This window comes from Bos javanicus, chromosome 29 (assembly GCF_032452875.1).
Source record: "Bos javanicus breed banteng chromosome 29, ARS-OSU_banteng_1.0, whole genome shotgun sequence".
Classification (NCBI taxonomy): Eukaryota; Metazoa; Chordata; class Mammalia; order Artiodactyla; family Bovidae; genus Bos; species Bos javanicus.
The window spans coordinates 12,068,247-12,088,857 of record NC_083896.1 but is presented as its reverse complement, the minus strand read 5'-3'; the positions used below and the strand labels follow the sequence as shown (position 1 = coordinate 12,088,857).

The window sequence follows — 20,611 nt, the reverse complement described above, 5'->3', positions numbered from 1 at the left end:
ATATTTGACCTGACCTAGAAAAATGGTAATTTTGTATGCATGCACCCTAAGTTGCTTCCATCGTGTCTGACTCTTTGAGACCCTGTGAACTGTAGCTCGCCAGACTCCACTGTCCATGGGATTCTCCAGGCAAGAATACTGGAGTGGGTTTCCATGCCGTCCTCCAGGGGTTCTTCCCCACCCAGGGATTGAACCCATATCTCTTTATGTATCCTGCGTTGGCAGGTGGGTTCTTTACCACTAGCGCCATCTGGGAAGTCCAATGGTTCAACCTCATACCACTACTGATACCACTAAAAGCACATTTCAATTTTGTACTTTTTGATGTGAATGGCATGTAAAATTTAACTCTTGGGCTCTTTTGGGTTAGACTGTGCCTGTGTGCTCAGTCATGTCTGACTCCTTTTGACCCTGTGGACTGTAGCCCTCCAGGCTCTTCTGTCCACGGGATTTTCCAGGCAAGAATACTGGAGTGGGTTGCCATTTCTTTCTCCAGGGGTTCTTCCTGACCCAGGGATTGAACTCACATCTCCTGCATCTCCTGCATTGCAGGCAGATTCTTTACCACTTGAACCATTAGGGAAGTCCTATTATTTCCTGATTAAACACATCCAAGCAGTAAAATTCATGTTATTTTTTTTTAATAGTAAAGAAGAAACAGTAAAATAAATCTCCTTGGTTCTTTTTTTTTTTCCAGAATAGTTTTAAAATGTTCAAATTTGAGTTCAATTTTGTGGAAATTTCAGCCTCAGGCAGTGGGGGAAGGTACATTAAAATCCATATTTCTTGTTGGATATTAAGCAAAAGAGCAAATCTTTGACTCTTTTAAGCGAGTGACATTAAGATTGTCAACTCATGAGTTGAAACTTGTTCTGACTGTGATACATTACTGAGCAAAGATTAGAGGAAACTAGTATCACAGAGAAAGAGATCCCCCTCCTTTTTTTTTTGCTATATATGTGGGAGAGATGGAGGATCGGGAGTGTGTAGGAGATGTGTGAGAGGGGATGTGGGAGAAGAAGTGTTTAAAATGTCCAAAGGAAACTGAAATGCAGATAGGGAAATGTACACTGGGGTGCAGGTTTCCAAAACTAGCTGCTCAGACAAGTGTTTCCAGTGTCGTCATCAGCACCAGTGGCTTTTGAACTTCTCGCTTGCTGTCTGCTGGGAATTCTCTATCTACTCAGGAGCCACAGGGTGATCCTGCCACCCTGGCCTTGGGAAGCTCAATTCAAATCCTCCTTCTTCTATGAAATCCAATCAGTCCATCTTAAAGGAGATCAGTCCTGGGTGTTCACTGGAAGGACTGATGCTGAAGCTGAAATTCCAATACTTTGGCCACCTGATGCGAAGAGCTGACTCACTGGAAAAAACCCTGATGCTGGGAAAGATTGAGGGCAGGAGGAGAAGGGGACGACAGAGGATGAGATGGTTGGATGGCATCACTGACTCGATGGACATGGGTTTGGGTAAACTCTGGGAGTTGGTGATGGACAGGGAGGCCTGGAGTGCTGCAGTTCATGGGGTCGCAAAGAGTTGGACATGACTGAGTGACTGAACTGAAGTAAAGGGAATTTATACCCTCTCTCCTCAACATTAAAAGAAAAGGAAAGTACTTTTATTTCTTCTAACTCCCTTCTCCCAAGTGTTTGATAAATGGTTTTATATTTGTATTTAGGAGCAGTGGTGTGGGCTAGGAAATATTTTTATACATCTGACATGGCCTTAAGACCATCTAGTCTACATTTATTGAATACCTATAACCTGCCGGAGGATGCACCATGTACTGGAATCAATAAAGATAAGATTTGGGTTTGCTGTCAGAGAGATCACAGCCTCATGTAGTCAACTTTGAAATGTAAAAATGGACTCAGGCGATGAAGGACTCTGCTGCGTTTCTGAAATTCTTTTTTCATGGGGAATATTGCAAATCCTATAATTTTACCATTTGAGAGTCAGTGCTCTAGCTTTAAGCTTGTTATACTATTAAAATAGTATATTTTAATATTCACTGTAGTTGGGATGACACTTTGCCTTTTCATGGTATTCAACTTCAAGGTGAACTGGGGCATCTGATTTCTTTCCAGAAGGGTAGATTTTCACTGAGGGCACACAGAAAGAGCATGGGAACACTAGAATCCCAGGTACACACAGGGTGTGAAGGGGAGAGCTCATGGACTAAAAGTGTGGGAGATGGCCCAGAGGTCAGCTTTCAGCTGGCAGGGGCCATGTCCCTGGGTTAAGACGAGATGATCATCAGAAGGCCGGTGTTCGAGGCTGGCTCAGAGAGCCGTGAGCACTAGGATTGCCGGGGCTGCTGCCCTGGAAGGCAGGACCTCCTCTGTGTCAGGCACCAGGCTGGGTGCCTACACCCTGGCACACTTAAGCCCCCTAACAGTTCTTTGACGTACACGCCTGCCCTATTTTGCAGAGGACATTTAGTTCAAGGAGGCCAAGTAATTGTCCAAAGTTCTCAGAGCTGTTAGCAAGTAAAGCAAAGTTCAGAGATCTGTCTCCAAAGCCAACATTTTTCCTTCCTTTTTTTTTTTTTTTTGCTTTTCAAGAAATAAAGGAACCTAGTCAACTTTAAAGGCCAAATGCTCTTCTAGGGGAAACTGTTTTGAATGAATGGCCACTTGAGGACCAGCTTATGACAAGCCAGATGAAGACAACTTGAATGTGAGAACAAATTTTATTTCTGACATTTTCAAGGGTAGAAACAAATGCACTTGATAGGGTCGTTTGAGATTTAATAAGAAAAAATCTCCCCCTCTGCAGGTACGCACTCTCTCAAGCCCTGTAGATGGTTAGCTGTCCCCTGCCCACTAACTACAATGGAGTGAGATGACACCCTGTTGCTCTGCCCACTTACTTAGCACAGTGCAGAGCTGCTGCAAATGCTTCTTAACACGGGAAAATGGAGACTCAGTGAGGCTGAGTAATTCGTCGAAGATTAGTTAGGCATTATGTGGTAGAAACTGGATTTGAAAACTAACCTGCCAGATTCACAAACTCTTGCTTTTAGCTAGTGGCTCTCTGGGTTCTGATACATTTTCTGGGGCAACACAAATAAGTCTACATTCATTTCTACAGAAAGGCCTTGCAAATGCTTTAACAGCCCAACAACAGCAAAGGGCAAGCATTTATTAAATCCTTCCTTGTGCCAAATGTGGCACCAAATGTACATGCATTATTTTGACTCTTTCTCCTAACAGCCCTATAAATAGACACGGTCATCGTTTTGTGGCTGAGGAAACTGAGGCAGAGAAGTAAATTGCCCAAGTTCACAATTATAAGTCTAGAGTCAGGATCCAAATCCATTTTTTCCCCCTTTGTGCATGTACTTTATTTTTACCTTACAGAAGTAGTTATAACTTTTAAAAATAGTACATAAATAAACATAGGTATAAGTCAGCCAGAGTAATATAATTAGTATGTATTTAAAGGAATTAGAACTTTTTTTTCCAGCTTAAAATAAGAATTTCTATAACACAATAAACACCTACATCATAGGTTCTTTTGAACCAAATGGCAACTACATCTGTATATATATAAGACAAGTACTGATACGTTGGAGGTACCAAAAACACCTTGTTTGGCACAATCACTTCAGATTGTAAAAAATAAGTGTCATCTGACATCTGGATGCTAAATAAAAGAGCTGGAGGGCTAAATGGGGAGTCACTCTACCCACTTTCCTCTTTCCAATTCTTGGGGTTTCAAGTTTATTTATAGGTTTAACATATATAGTCCCATACCTACTCTCTCTTCTTCAATAACTTCAGGATGGTAGCTTTAAGAAACTTTAAAGCCTGAACTCTTTCTGAATTTCCCAAAGTATTTCTGCACCCCCTCCTCCCCGCCCCCCCCCCACCCCCCGCCAGTGAACCTTGTCAAGGTTCTGTATAGGGTCTGTAATATTATTTTCTCCCATGGTACAAGGAACACTGAGGAACACTTCTTCATTTATTCTATAGAGGTCCTTAATTGGTAGAAACTGGATGTACTGTTTTGTTTTGTTTTTTTCCTTTTTACTCATTGGCTGCAACACATGGCATGCAGGATTTTAGTTTCCCGACCAGGGATGGAACCCTACTACCCGCAGTGGAAGCATGGAGTCTTAAGCACTGAACTGCCAGGGAAGTCCCTGGATGTACTCAAGAGTCTTCAAAATACTTGATGTTAAAAGACTTTATGTTAAATCAGCTAAAGATGGGCCAGTGGCCCAAGAAGTAGTTAACTCTTGGCCAACACTGGGTGAGGGAGGTGTTAGGGGCCCCAGCCTTCTGTAAAGTTGAAAAATCCACCTATAACCAATAGTTGGGTCCTCCCTACATGTGGTTCCTCTGTATCCATTGTTTTGCACTCAGGAATTTAACCAATGGAGCATAGATAGTATAGTACCATAGTGCTTCCTATAGAAAAAAATCTGCATATAAGTAGACTGGCAAAGTTCAAACTTGTGTAGTTCAAAGGTCAGCTGCTTTGCCTTTCATTTCAATAATCTCATAGGCATCGACAATCACTCCTTTGTGGATGTTTCCCCACTGCTCATGACCTTTATCAGTTCTTACATCTGAGTTCAGATCCTTCCGAGGATCATCAGCAATGTTCACTCTACTCCACACAGGAACGCTTGAGTCTCCATGTTCCAAGGATCCACCCATGACAGGTTTCAGAGTGGACACCAAGCTTCTGCTTAACCAAAGAAGGGAAATGGGCAGTGTCCAGATTATGACCGCTTCTAATAACACGATTTTGGGAAATTCATTCAACTTCCAGGCTACATGAGATAGCCATTAGATTAGAAGCAATAATCAGTTTGCCAGCCATGGCGATTGTATTGGATAATATGTTAAAACATTGAAGACAGTCACATTTCGGTGGATTAAATGAAGGCGTGTTTCTCCTCCTTCCTGATGTGCACCTGCTGTGATAATCACTAAGTTGGAGTTTGCAGTGACAAGATAACCTTTCCTGGAAACAGCATTTGGCATTTTCATAAAAGGACTCAAGATCTGGTGTTTCATCATTCAATTTGCCTTCATCAATATACCCACAGAAGCAAGTTCATCATTCACATCTTCTAAAAAACGGTGATAGCAGAGGCCATGCCAACCAATCTGCTTCCTATATCTTATTGTGAAGAATGGTCTTCTTGGAAGCGAAATTCATCATAAATTCATGGGTGACAGGGGTGAAGAGCAGTGAGGTGCCTGCCACCTGCAGGGGACACTAAGCCATCCTCAGGTGAAGAAAAACCCCACAGCGCCCACTCTAAGCTGGCCCTTAGAACTCCCTGAACCCACCTCATGTCTGCTTACACAAGAGGTGGAGGAGGAGATTGGAGAAAGCCTCTGAAAGCTCAGCATCTCCCTCCCCTGCTACTGTGCAAGGCCACGTCTGCCACCCAGGGGCCTCCCTAGGCCTTCACCTGGCCTCCAGAAAGGACTTCTCCTATTGGCTCAGACTAAGATAGTCAAGAGGCTTCTTCTACAGCAAGTGAATCGTAGGGCGAGCCTTTTACATACCCATGTTGGCGTCCATATTTGATATACATAATAAACCAACCCAGGTCCCTGGAATGATTAGTTTTCAGTGTGAATGTCAAGTCATATCCACATTTTCTGATTCCAGTGCCAACAAGCTTAAGCATTATTATAGCTAACCCCATCTCCCTTGTTCTCATACCCCCTTCAGTGTCGGGAGCTGTGTTAGGCATTACTGACAAAATGGAGGCACGGCCCCAGACCCCTCTCCTCATTCCACAGGCACAGCCCCAGGATGAAGGAGTTAGGCCTTGTAATTCTGACTTGTCCTTTCCTCTCCTCGGCTGAGTTGACTGAAAAGGAATATTAAGGTGCTTATTGTTCTTGAGAGGAGCATGAGAAGGCACAAAGCCTTCTGCAGCTGTGCTCAGAAAATAATTCATAAAGTTAATCATTGACATTTGTTCAAGGACTTTTACAAAAGAGTGTTCCAGGATGAGCACATAGGCCGTAGCTTGAGGCCATGGGAGGGACTGCTATCTGAAGCCTATTTGTGAGGAGAATGTTTATGGCAAAGGAGTTTACTGAATTTAGGGCTTAGAAATAATTAAAATAGTTAGAAGTTAAAGATTTAAGGAATGTTGTAAAGTTAGCATATTTTACTATAGCTTATAGAAGTTGACGCCTTTCTTAAGAGACAGTGAGCTCAGGATGTTAGGGGCAAACAGGACTTAGAAAGATAAGTAGTAAACTGAGGAATGTAGCATGAGTTACAATGTAATCACAAGTTAACTATAGGACACATTAGAGGAAGTAGATAACAGATGATAAGGCTGAGAGAATCACTGAAGCAGGAACTCTGAAGAGCAACAATGATTTATGGAGATAATAAATCTAGGAGAGGGGGAACTGAAAATGTCAAACCTCTGGCCTATTGTTTTCGTACAAGTATAAAAGAGAATCTTAAACTTGGAATAAAGAGGCAGTCCATAGAAAAATGAGAGGCTGTCTCATCGCCGACACCATTCACCTCTTCAGGTTGAATCCCTGGTTGCTGGGGTTGGACTCCGGCGCTTCAGGACATCCTAATTTCTCCTTAAGTCTCTAATATATCTTGTACATTAGCCCTAGTCTGTTGTTTCTTGATTTCAAAAATGCAGCAACTGGAATGGTCCATATGGTCTTAGGAAGGGTCTAACCAGTGTGAAGGTCAGAAGCTTGTCCCCTTTCTAGGCCCCGGCAGCATATTTCTGTAAATAGGTTCTACGTACGTATTCTGACATCATCATCAGATGGTACCTTGTGGTAACCTAGAACCACAAGATCTTCTGCTAAGAAGCTACTGCCTTATGTCTCCATTCTAAATTGCTGCAACTAATTTTGGGAACTGTATTCTCCCAGAGTGTCTGCCTTAGCAAGGAATTTTGTATGTGTGGTAAATATAAGCAGCCAACAAGTATTCACACAGTTTGTGCCAGTAATTTTGTTCCTTCTGGCTACTTACTACATCAATACCTCTTGAACCCCAGTTGTTTTTTTCATTGGAAAATGAGAAAAGAATGCATCCCCTGCTGATGTGGGAAATCCCATGGACAGAGGAGCCTGAAAGGCTACAGTCCATGGGGCTGCAAAGAGTCGGACATGACTTAGCGACTAAACAACAACAATGTTGTGGGAGGTTCAAATGAGATCAAGCATAAAATGTAAGGTGATGTTATGATCACAGATAATCTAGGTTTTAAGACCACATGAGAAAGGTAATTATAACTGCTCAACCCATAATCACAGAGACTATAGCCTACAGTTCCTTTAACTATCCCCAACATAAGATTAGCTGTCCAGATTTTACCAAGAAAAACATTTTTACTATTCTTTCCTTTAAAAGATGTTTCAAGTTGGCTTTCATTGCCCTCTAGTGGTTTTTATATGAACCCGGGTGTTATATGAACCCATGTCTTCTGCATTGCTGGCAGATTCTTTAAACATCTGAGCCATCAGGGAAGCTCCTGTTATATGAAAGACATAAGTATAATTATTACTCTTTTATTTTGAAGATGTTAGTCTTAAAACATTCTTCAAATACTGTTAGGTTACACACATTCGTGTCAGCTGGAATCCTTAAAGAGTCAACCTGTAGGGACAGTTTCTAACATCATCCAGGGCAACAGAGATATACAATGTCATGTACTATTTTACTAGGTCTTCACTCAGAATCTACTGACTTAAAATAATTAGCTTTATTCTTTCGCTCATTAAATATTTATAGGATATCTATCATGTGTCAGGAAAGCAAGATAGACATTGTCCTGGCTTACAATCTAGAGAGAAAAACGGAGCACTAAATGTGTTGTTAACAAACTAGAGTGATAAGTGTTGTGACAGGGAAAGTACTGGGTCTATGAGTCTATTAAGATGGGTACCTAACCTGGGGGCATCTCCGTGTGTGTTGAGAGGGATTTTGAGAGTGTTCAGAGAGTGTAACAACTGAATGCGATCTAAAGAATGAATGTATGTGTGTGTTTAATCGCTCAGTCGTGTCTGACTCTTTGTGACCCCGTGGACTGTAGCCTTACCAGGCTACTCTGTCCACGGAATCTTCCCAGACAAGAATACTGGAGTGGGTAGCCATTCCCTTCTCCAGAGGGATCTTCCTGACTCGGGGAAAGGATGAATAGAAACGACCTTTTAGGAGAAGCAGGTGAGGAGGGGAGAGTAGACAATGTGAAGAAAGGGGTTTTAAGAGGAGACTGCACAAGCTGGAAAAAAAAAAAAAAGCTATAGGGAGGAATTTTGACTTTATTCTGATAAGTAAATTATAGCCAAACAGACTGAAAAAACATGAATGCATGCCTTCAATTTTTAGTTTTTAAAAGCTTTTATTAAAGGGAAATCCCTAGTAATTAGTCCTAAATGAAATGTTTGGAAGCTTCAGTGCTTCTTTTTAGTATCCCAAAGTTCTCTCAGACACACAGCCCTAGACTGTCGGAGCTGGAAGGGTCTTCAGATACCAGGAGCGTCCGTCGTCTCACTTCGCTGGACTCTGAGGGGGCGTGCTGTGCTGGGCTCAGTTGTGTCCCTTTGCAGTCCTATGGACTGCAGCCGCCAGGCTCCTCTGTCCGTGGGCTTTCCCAGACAAGAACACCGGAGTGGGTTGCCATTTCCTTCTCCAGGGAATCTTCTCAGTCCAGGCACTGAACCCGTGTCTACCTGCGTCTCCTGCATCGCCGGTGGATTCTTGTCCGCTGAGCCACGGGCGAAGGTGCTCAGGAGCTGGTCAGGTTTCATCATGTGTCCGCCACTGGGAACTGTTTGCTTTTCCCTTTATGGGTCCAGGGCTCAAATGCCTCAGCCTTGATCAGAGGCCTGATTAGTCTCCTGTATCTCCTATCTTGTTAACTCCAGTTGGTTAGAATTCATGAGCACCCCTAACTTTTACTTCTGCATTGGACTTCATGCTCTTTCCTTGGGGCCTAATGAAAAGATGGTTTATCTTGGACTTATGGGGAGAATCTGGGAGGTCAGCTCATTTCTGAGAGCATGAATCCTCCCCAGATCACATCCTCACAAGAGCCAGGTTTAGCCTCTTCTCTGAACGCCTGTGTCTCTCTGTACTTTTCTTTTGCCATCACTCTGGGTGGACCTACTCACTTCTTCTAGACTACATGTATCTTGAGGACATGACAAATGGCTTTGTCATCACCTCATCCTGCATAGCAAGGGAACGCAGAACCTGAAGACCTCTATCAAGTTTGCTGTGGTCAGGGAAGGGTGGATAAATGAACAGATTGGGATATCTCATTTCCTAACAGAAGTTTTAAGTAGATATTGGTGTAAGGGAAAGAAAATCATATTATCTTAATAGATTGCAATCAGATTTTTTCTTGGGGAAAAAAACTGAGATTAGAAAATACAATGAAGTGAAAGGAGAGTCTCTTACAATCGAGCAAAAATGACAGCTGCGTTTTTAATGAGAAATGACCATGAATTGGAAGGTAATCAGAGATGAAAGAAGTCAGGAGGAGAGGAAAATGAGAAATCTGTACAGCGTGGGAGAGTTCCCAAAGGACTTCATACCAGAGATAGCTAATGGCCATTTTAAAACGCTTCAGGTCTGATGTGAACTCACTGCCATCTTTTTGAACTGAGGTGTAGTGTCTACTATACAAAGGAGAGGCTGATAAACACTCGATGTCATTTATGCTTAATACAGAGTGTGCTTTTCTGTGATGCTTGCAGTTCTGGGACAACTAACTCATATCCATATGTATTGAACGTGGAAGCAGATTTTAAAAAATGAAAGTAAAATGTAGTTTCCAGTCTCCTGAATTCTATCAATTCTATCTATCTGTGAGTAGAATAATAAAAATACATGTAAAAAATGGCCATAGTTTAGGGCAGCTTCTGTTGCACTAAACCATGCCTATTAGCGATACAGGAGATAAATATTTTGTAGCTTGAGTCACGGCATCATTCAACAAGGTCGATCAGGAATGTTTTCCTCCAGGATAGATTTTGAACAGAGAGAAATAACAAGCAATTAAATTATATGGAAGATTAACTATTGGCTCTTCACTGACCCTTCTTTTCCTTTCCTTCAAGCAAGAGAATCATCGATTAGTCTATGTTTAGGAAGGAGCAACATTTTTCATTTTCTCAAGCAGTCTTGTTTGACTGTTAGGGCTCCTGGCTGATTCTTAGCATTTTGTGTCTTTAAAAAATGAGACTCTCATAAAAAAAGAAAGAAGAGAGGAAAAAAACAGCAATGAAGTCACAACTTTTACTTTAACATATTAATTCACTTTTGTTCTATGAATTATACGTGTATATACATATATGTATATATTATATAAATGCTATTTGCTATGTTAAGTTGTTTCAGTTGTCTGACTCTGTGACCCCCATAGACTGCAGTCCCCAGGGCTCCTCTGTCCATGGGATTCTCCAGGCAATAACACTGGAGTGGGCTGCCACTTCCTCCTCCAGGGGAGATATATATATATACAGGCCACTGTGTGGCATATGGGATCTTAGTTTCCTGACCAGGGGTTGAAGCTGTGCACCCTGGGATGAAAGGGCAGAACCTTAACCACTGGACTACCAGGGAAGTCCTCTGAATGCTATTTTAAAACTCTAGCATTAGGATAACGATCAGTTTTAATACGTACAACAGTACAAAAACTCAGCAAACAGGCCAGATACCGCCGGTGAATGCAAGTGTATACAATATCTGTCTCTTACTGCCATCTTGTGGATTCTTGGAGAATAACCACAGTGGTAATGTTTTCATTGTATCTGGGAGCACCCGGTTTGCATGCCACAGTGTATGAAAATAACTGGGAGAATGAATAAGAAAAGAGCAGCTAAATTACCAGGTTTCATTTAATGTTATGACTTTGGAGGTACCATTTAACTTCTCTGTGGCTTGGTTTCTTTGTGAAAAGTGAGTGTTACAGATAATGGTGTGTTTCTTGTCTGTCTCAAGGTTGCTTTGAAAATTAAAACATAAATTGCTCTGTAAATCAGAAAATACTATTCAGAAACAACGACTTATTATCCTTGTCCTCATATAGTACTACTAGATTAAGGATGTGTGTTAAATTGCTTCAGTCATGTCCTACTCCTTGCAACCCAATGGACTGTAGCCCGCCAGTTTCCTCTGTCCATGGGATTCTCCAGGCAAGAATACTGGAGTGGGTTGCCATTTCCTCTTCCAGGGGATCTTCCTGATGCAGGGATCGAACCTGGGTCCCTTACGTCTCCTGCATTGGCAGGCAGGTTACCTAAACATTTTGTGTGTAACACGGTAAACATGATTCAGACTGAAGAATCAGGCTTCAATCTGAAGGTGCTGTTTGTTGTAGCTTGGAGTACTATCTTCGTAGGCCACAGCATGTGAAAATTCAGTAACTGGGAAACAATGTATAAGAAAAGAGTAGGTCAATGTCCAGGTTTCCATTTAATTGTGTCACTTTGGATGCACTATTTAACTTCTCAACTTCTCTGGTTTTAGGAGTGATTTGTCTTGTAAGTCTCTGAGGACAAGAGAGTAGATGTTCCCAATGACAAGAGGTTATTTCTCCAGGAGCAGATACTTATGTGGGCTTGGGGGCTGGAAAAGCAGGTATTTTCTGATTTACTAGTTTGTGGATGTGTAAGTGGGTCCTGACATCCCCAAAGTACAGCAAGTATGCAGCCTAGAAAGAGCTTCTTCTAGGAAAGAAAATGCTACCCTTGTGATACCATCTACCCATCCACACTTCAGTCATTTCTCTTGTAAGCTTTGCGTCTTGGTTTTCTCTATCTCAGACTGCACTGCAACTAGAAAACTGAGGTGATATGTTGGATTATAAGGGCAGAGGGCAACTTTAAAAAAATTTCATTTCAGTGAAAAATTTGAAATAAACAGTTAAAGGCTTTCCCTTCCCCTTAGGGAAGATTTATTCAAGTTCTTTCATTTGCTAAGGTATTCATCACTCACAAACATTTACCTGAGTGTGGAGCCCTGGGTTAGACCCTCTACATCTATCCTCAAGAAAACTCATATTCAATTATTCAAAACTGTTGGGGAAAATATTCATGAAAACAAATCAAGACCAAAAGGAGAACACAGGATGTCACTGAAGAACTGTGGAGACACAGGTTTGGGAGAAGGTGGCAGGCCTGCTCTTCTTGTATTTGAGTCCTACTTAAATGCTTTCTGTAAACCCTTGCCTTCAGCTTCCTCCATATTTAATAAAATTCTCTCTCCTCTGAACTCCTGAAGCTCTTAACTAGATTAACTAGTTCACCTGGTGATCATCTTGGGCACACTGCCTGGTTAATTTTTACCAAACCAGTCTCTCACTCCTCTACCTGCAATTTGATCTTAATAATTAAAATGTCTTTCTAAAATTGTCATTTACAAATGATAGTCACCTGTTTTCAAACATAACTTTCCTTCCTTTCTGATATTAAAAAATATTTTAACTAAAAACATGTTCTCAGCATTTACTATATGTTAGGAATTCTGGTTTCAGAAATTGTTTGCTTTCAGTTTTTAGACATAATTTCAGAGCATGAATCCCCACCCCTCCCAACCCAATCTGCTTCAAAGGAATTTCCATGGAGGCAATCTGTGAGAGGATTTTCTACAGGTTGAACAATTTTATATCCTGGGGTTGCGGTAGCATCTGTCTGGCTTTATTCCTTTTTCCGGCCCAAGAGTTTCTTCCTTTCCACTATATACTGTCTAGGTTCCTTACGTTCCTTAATACGGTCTTATTTAAGAATTTGCCTCCATCCTCCTTGCTCTGACCTCCCATTAGACCTGAGGGCCTGGGGGCAGAGACCCCACTATTTACCGCTGTGTTCCTAAAGCTGGGCATATCATGATCTTCTCGTGGGTCCTGCCCTTTCCATCACCCTCATGAGTCACATGCAGACCTGCACACCGACAACAGAGTTGACGCCTCATGATCCACGATTTCTTCTGCTTCAAATCCTGCAGTTGCTTAGACCCTGGGCAGAAGTTAGGAAGCAAGGGCCAAAGCCTCCCTGGGGAGTTTTGGGGTGGTTGAGAGAGGGGGCTCGTGCGGGGCGGAGTGCTGCTGACAGGGTGCTCATCGATTCCGCTCAGGTGTCAGTCACTGAGCGTGATCCTGTGGTGAGGTGGGAGTTGTGATGATGATAAAGAAGACAGGGTGATACCAAGGAACTTAACACGGTTGATTTAAATAACAAAACAGCAGGATGAGAAGATGGAAACAAACGATGTGATTGTCCCATTCTATCACACTGGCCACGCGTTATAACCATGTTCATGCCCTGTCTCTTCACTGGGTTACTGCTCCATGAAGGTGGGATCAGTTTCTAATGTACCTTTCTCTTCCTTACATCACCTAGCATAGCACTTGATGGTCATACTGTCATTACTGAGCACCTGTGAAGTGCCAGGCCCTGTTCTTGCCCTGGGAATATAGCACTAAATAAAACGGATCAATAGGAGATACTGAATGAATCGAAGAATTAAAACATAAGAATTTCAGTCAAGTAAATGAAGTGTTTTCCATCTCTTCTCTTCCTTCCCTCTTTCTCTAAATATATGTAAATATATATGTATATGTGTGTGCGTATATATATAAATATACATATTTAGGTGAATTGATAAATAAAACACCAATTTTCTTCTATTAGATCATTTCTATCAACTTTTGTAATTACCCTCCAATTAAGAAAAAATTATTGAATGATGTTTTGGCATGTACAAATAACTATTGTTATAAATACTATTATAATTGTCCTCCAATTAAGAAAAACTTATTAAATGATTTTTTTGGTATGTATTGAGATGATTGTAAGATTTTTATAATTTATTTCCTTTATTGTATTAATACGGTCAATTACGATAATTGATCAAAAATTTTTTTTGAAGTATTCTTGATTTACAGTGTTGTGTTGGTTTCTGGTGTACAGCAATGTGATTCAGAATACATATATTCTTTTCCATTCTAGTTTATTACAGGATATAGAATATAGTTCCCTATACTATATGGTAAGAGCTTGTTGTTTATCTATTTTATATATAATAGTTTGTATCTGCTAGATAATTGATTTTTAAACATTAAACTAAACCTCTCACTCCTGGGAAGAAAAATCACAACTTGGTTGTGACCATAATAATCTATATACATATGGATTTGGTTTGTTCATGTTTTAGTAAAGATTTTTGCATCTATATCATTTAATTCTTGTAAGAACTCTACAAGGAAGATAATTGTTATGATCTCCACTTTACAAATAAACAACTGAGCCTTTTATTGTTCGGTTGCTCAGTCATGTTGGACTCTTTGCCACCCCAAGGACTGCAGCACGCCAGGCTTCCCTTTCCTTCACTATCTCCCAAAATTTGCTCAGATTCATGTCCATTGAGTTGAGGATGCCATCCAACCAACTCATCTTCTGTCACCCCCTTCTCCTCCTGCCCTCAATTTCTCCCAGCATCAGGGTCTTTTCTAATGAGTCAGCTCTTCACATCAGGTGGTCAAAATATTAGGGCTTTAGTTTCAGCATCAGTCCTTACAATGAATATTCAGGGTTGATTTCCTTTAGGATTGACTGGTTTGATGTCCTTGCCATCCAAGGGACTCTCAGGAGTCTTCTCCAGCATCACAATTCAAAAGCATCAATTCTTTGGCACTCAACCTTCTTTATGGTCCAACTCTCACATCCATATATGACTACTGGAAAAACCATAGCTTTGACTATACAGATCTTTGTTGGCAAAGTGACGTCTCTGCTTTTTGATATGCTTTGTAGGTTTGTCATAGCTTTTCTTCCATGGAGCAAGTGTCTTTTTATTTCATGGCTGAGGTCATCATCAGCAGTGATTTTCAATTCAGTTCAGTTCAGTTGCTCAGTCGTGTCCAACTCTTTGCAACCCCATGAATTGCAGCACACCAGGCCTTCCTGTCCATCACCAACTCCTGGAGTTCACTCAAACTCACGTCCATCAAGTCAGTGATGCCATCCAGCCATCTCATCCTCTGTCGTCCCCTTTTCCTCCTGTCCCCAATCCCTCCCAGCATCAGAGTCTTTTCCAATGAGTCAACCTTTGCATGAGGTGGCCAAAGTACCAGAGTTTCAGCTTTAGCATCATTCCTTCCAAAGAACACCCAGGACTTATCTCCTTTAGAATGGACTGGTTGGATCTCCTTGCAGTCCTAGGGACTCTCAAGAGTCTTCTCCAACACCACAGTTCAAAAGCATCAATTTTTCGGTGCTCAGCTTTCTTCACAGTCCAACTCTCACATCCATACATGACCCCTGGAAAAACCATAGCCTTGACTAGATGGACCTTTTTAATGTCTCTTCTTTTGAATAACTTTCCTCCCAAGGAGTAAGCGTCTTTTAATTTCATGGCTGCAATCACCATCTGCAGTGATTTTAGAGCCCCCTAAAATAAAGTCTGTCCATGAAGTGATGGGACCAGATGCCATGATTTTAGTTTTTTGAATGTTGAGTTTTAAGCCAGCTTTTTCACTCTTCTCTTTCACCTTCATCAAGAGGCTCTTTAGTTCCTCTTTGCTTTCTGCCATTAGAGTGGTGTCATCTGCATATCTGAGGTTATTGATATATCTCCTGGCAATCTTGATTCCAGCTTGTGAGTCATCCAGGCTAGCATTTCACATGAAGTACTCTGTATATAAGTTAAATAAGCAGGGTGACCATGTACAGTCTTGACGTACTCCTTTCCCAATTTGGAACCAGTATGTTGTTCCATGTCCAGTTCTAACTGTTGCTTCTTGACATGCATACAGATTTCTCAGGAGGCAGGTAAGGTGGTTTGGTATTCCCATGTCTTTAAGAATTTTCCAGTCTGTTATGATCCATTCAGTCAAAGGCTTTATCATCGTCAATGAAGCAGAAGTAGATGTTTGTTTTTGGAAATTCCCTTACTTTTTCTGTGATCCAATGGATGTTGACATTTTGATCTCTGGTTCTCTGCCTTTTCTAAAACCAGCTCGTACATATGGATGTTCTTGGTTCATAAACTGTTGAAACCCAGCTTGAATGATTTTGAACACTGTCTTGCTAACATGTGAAATGAGTGCAATTGTGCAGTAGTTTGAACATTCTTTGGCTTTGCCCCTCTTTGGGATTGGAATGAAAACTGACCTTTTCCAGTCCTGTGGCCATTGCTAAGTTTTCCAAATTTGCTGGCATATTGAGTGCAGTACTTTAACAGCATCATATTTTAGGATTTTAAACAGGTGGAATTCCATCACCTTCACTAGCTTTGTTCATAGTAACACTTCCTAAGGCCCACTTGACTTCACACTTCAGGATATCTGGCTGTAGGTGAGTAATCACACCACTGTGGTTATCTGGTCATTAAGATCTTTTTTTATATAGCTCTTCTGTGTATTCTTCCCATCTCTTCTTAATCTCTTCTGCTTTTGTTAGGTCCTTACTGTTTCTGTCCTTAATTGTGTCCATCTTTGTAAGAAGTGTTCCCTTCGTATCTCTAATTTTCTTGAGATCTCTAGTCTTTCCTATCATATTGTTTTCTTCTATTTCTTTGCATTTTTCACTTAAGAAGGCTTATCATTCCTTAGTATTCTTTAGAACTCTGCACTCAGTCGGGTATATCTTTCCATTTCTGCTTTGCCTTTCACTTCTTGATTAATTAATCATGAGATTGTGGCCTACAATTTTCTTACAATGTTTTGGTATCAGGGTTATGTTGGCCTCAAAATGTAGTAAAAGTATGATTTTAAAATTCAAAAAAATTAAATAAAATAAAATTGGAAGAATAAAAAAAAAAAAAAAAAAAAAAAAAAAAAATTCAAAAAAATTGCTTTTATAAAACCAAACTTCTACCCTCTAGTGACCATTCTATTTTATTTACCCTTTTAGCACAACTCAAGGGAGATACCTGTACTCATTATCATTAACTTCTCTCCTTTCATTATGAAACCCACTTCACACAGTTTCTCACCGTATTACACTACAGAAACTGCTTTTTCATTTGATCCATAAGTTATTAAATTCAGCAGTTAATTTTCAGTTCCCATCTTAACATGACTTACGAGCAACATTTAAGAGTGATCCCACCCTCTGGAAATATTTAGCTCCTGGGGTCCTACTTGATTTCCTCCTACCTTATTGGTGTTTCCTTTTTGTTCCCTTTGCTGCTTCCTCCTCTTCTCCCCAAGGAGGACCTGGCCAGTCTCCAGGCCTCAGTCTGCCTACCTCTGTTACCTGCTCCACCTGTCGGAGCAGCTCTGTCTCAACTAATAGAATTTCTTCTTGTGTGATTTTTCAGGTAGAAAACCTTGAAGTCATCCTTCACATCTTCCTTTCTCTGAAGCTACACCCAAGCTTGTAGGAAATCTGTTAACTGTCCCTTCTAAACATATCCAGAATCGTTCCTCACCTCCTCCACTTCGACCACAGCTGCCCCGCCTCCATTTTTCAGGCCGAGTCCCAGCCGGCCTCCGCTTCCATCTTTGCCCCTCGACAGGCTGCTGTCAACATGGCGGCCGGAGCGACCATCTCACAGTGTGAGTGAGAGAACGCCCTGTCCCTCCGCTGACAACCCCCTACGGCGCTTCCTTCCCTCAGGAAAGCAAAGCCTTATGGGGGCCAATGAGGCTGTGCTCTCTGTGACTCACCCGTTACCTCTCTGTCCTCATCTCCCACTTTCCTTCTCTTCCTCCCGGTCCCACCAGAGTGAATTCCTCAAATAGAAAAGGCAGAGCTCTTCTCGCGTCCCAGAGGTCAGCCTGGCCCACTCTCGTCTCCTTCATTCTTTGCTAAAATGTCACCTCCTCAGTGTGGTCTACTCTGACTACCTTATTTAAAATGTTCAACTCCTCTCCCAGCACCTCAAATTCACCTTACATTGCTTTATTGGCTTTCATTGCACTATCATGTCCTAATAGATTATACAATTTCATTATCCATTACTTAAAAAAAAAAAAAAGGTTTTCCCAATAGAATATAAGAAGCACTGTGAGGCAGCAATTTTCTTTCTTTTCTTTCTTCCCTTCCTATCTTTCCCTTCCTTCTTTTCTTTCTACCTTCCTTCCTTCCTTTCTTTTATATTCCTAACACTTAAAATAGTGCCTTATATATAATAGCTGGTGAAGAAACTACTATTGCATGAATGCATAAATGAATGGCTAGTACTCATTAGGCACTGCATCAATGGCTTAAATACTTTGTTTATGCTCACAATAAGGCTGAGAGGTATTATCATCCCCAGTTTACAGATAAGGAAATTAGTGTCCTAAGTGATAAACTTGATAGAGCTCACAAAGCTTTAGAGCCTTTCCACCTGGACAGCTGGGCTTCCCAGGTGGTGTTAGTGGTAGAGAACCTGCCTGTCAATGCAGGTAGATGCTGGAGACAAGGTTTTGATCCCTGGCTGGGGACGATCCCCTGGAGGTGGGCACAGCAACCCACTCCAGTATTCTTGCCTGGAGAATCCATGGACAGAGAAGCCTGGCTGGTGGGCTATGGTCCATAGGGTTGCAATTCTCCCAAGAGATTAATTCAGCAGGCCCCTTGTGGTCAACATTGGAGAAATGATTTTGACTTTAGTGTAAGAAGTAAGAAGTAAGTGTAAGAAGGAAGAAGAGGTAAAAGAGATTTATTGTGTACTTCATAGGTGGTGGGTACTTCAAATGGTCTGATTTCCATTATCCTATAGGATAAAATTCTGAGACTCTGAGACTCAGAAAGTTTAAATAACTTGATCAAGATCACAAGGTTAGTAAAAGGTGAAGCTAGGACTGGATCCTAGGTCTGCCTGATTTCTAAGTTAGTACTTTTTTTTGTTTGTTTTTTTACCTTCCATACCAACCTCAGAAACTCTGTCAACTCTAATCATGCTATTTCTCTGTGTGATACTATGATTTATTATAAGAAATATACATTTGGTCTTTGTTCCTATTTCTGGTTCAGAACTCCTAAAACCCCCGGAATTTTCCAAAGTGATGACAGAAAGACAAAAGTGTCTTTTGTTGTGTTAATGACTCCACTAGGGATGGAGGCTGGTTGCAGGGAGAACCAACCATGTAAGAACATTCAGTCTTCCCTCCTCCTCTCTCCTCTCTCCCCGCTCCCCACCCCCACCACCAGCCCAAGACCTTATGGGAGAGGATGGGAGCTGGAAACTGAGTTCAGTCACCTATGGGCAAAGATTTAATAATTATGCTTATGAATGGGGCCTCCATGCAATGAGGAGAGAGTATGGAGAGCTTCTGGGTTGTTGAACACGTGGGGATGTGGGGAGTCTCATGCCTGGAGAGGGCATGGAAACTCTGCACTTTCCCCCATGCCTTGTCCTGTGCATCTCCTCCATAAGGCTTTTCTTGAGTTATACCCTTTTATAACAAACTGGTGATCTCGTAAGTAAAATGTTTCTCTGACTTCCATGAACTGCTCTAGCAAATTAATTGAGCCCAAGGAAGGGGTCGTTGGAAACATCAACAAATAGGTGACCCCCCCAGCTGGTCAGAAGCACAGGTGACAACCTGGACTTGCGACTTGTTTCTGAAGTAGTGGGGTGGGGTTGGGGCAGTCTTATGGGGCTGAGCCTTTAGCCTGTGGAATCTGATGCTATCTCTAGGGTCAGAGTTGAGTTTAATTAATAGGACACTTAACCGGGCCTCCTTGGTAGCTCAGTTGGTAAAGAATCTGTCTGCAATGCAGGAGACCCCAGTTGGATTCCTGGGTTGAGAAGATTCACTGGAGAAGGGATAGGCTACCCACTCCAGGATTCTTGGGCTTCCCTTGTAGCTCAACTGGTAAAGAATCTGCCTACAATGCGGGAGACCTGGGTTGGGACGATCCCTAGAGAAGGGAACAGCTACCCACTCCAGTATTCTGGCCTGGAGAATTCCATGGACTGTATAGTCCATGGGGTTGTAAAGAGTCAGACAATTCTGAGCCACTTTCACTTTCACTTAGCTGGTGTCAAGAAATGGCATGTTGGGGTGGGGAATACCTGCCCCCATCCATACAGATATTTGCATGGGGAAATTGGAGGCCAGAACACTTTGCTTAAACCCTTTCCACAAGCTTCTGCTGTCTTTCATCTTCATTCCCTCTTAAGGCCTTAGAAGGTGTATGAGGTGCCTCCTTCCTCGCTAATCTCACCCTCTCAGAATTCCCTCTCTCTCCTTGTATCTGAATCACCTCACACACTGTGCTCTCCCTGTCTCCTGGGCCAGTGGACAGGCTGTTCTCCCATTTCATGTTTTCTTCCTTGCCCAGCCCCTTGGTCTGGGTGTCTTTTCTACATCTTTCAAGGCCAAGGTAAGATACCATTTCTTTAGAGACATATTCTTGGCTCCCTGGTCTAGGTCAGGTCCCCTGTGTGTGCTCCCCTTTGGTAGCACATTCAGAACTCAAATTTGCAAACTCCATGAGGGTAAAGAGGGGACCCATCATATTCATCGTGTGCGTGCTCAGTTGCTCAGTCGTGTTTAACTCTTTGCAACTCCATGGACTGTAGCCCACCAGACTTCTCTGTCCATGGGATTTCCCAGGTAAGTATCTTGAAGCGGGTTGCCATTTCATCCTCCAGGGGATCTTTCCAACCCAGGGATTGAACCTGCATCTCCTGCAGCTCCTGC

The 20,611-nt window shown here is 41.9% G+C and overlaps 1 protein-coding gene and 1 pseudogene across 16 annotated transcripts in view; both read right to left on the bottom strand.

Moving 5' to 3' along the window:
- The window catches only part of DLG2 (discs large MAGUK scaffold protein 2), a 2,330,119-nt gene that overhangs the window by 372,781 nt on the left and 1,936,727 nt on the right, over positions 1–20,611 (bottom strand). The window contains exon 1 of one of the 16 annotated variants that reach the window (XM_061406105.1): positions 17,404–17,877. The exons of the other annotated variants lie outside the window; for them this stretch is intronic. The gene's annotated coding sequence lies outside the window, so the exon portion shown is untranslated. Of the gene's footprint in view, positions 1–17,403; positions 17,878–20,611 lie in introns of those variants that run through there. 16 annotated transcript variants of the gene reach the window in all.
- Positions 678–16,715, bottom strand: LOC133241050 (L-lactate dehydrogenase A-like 6B; annotated as a pseudogene).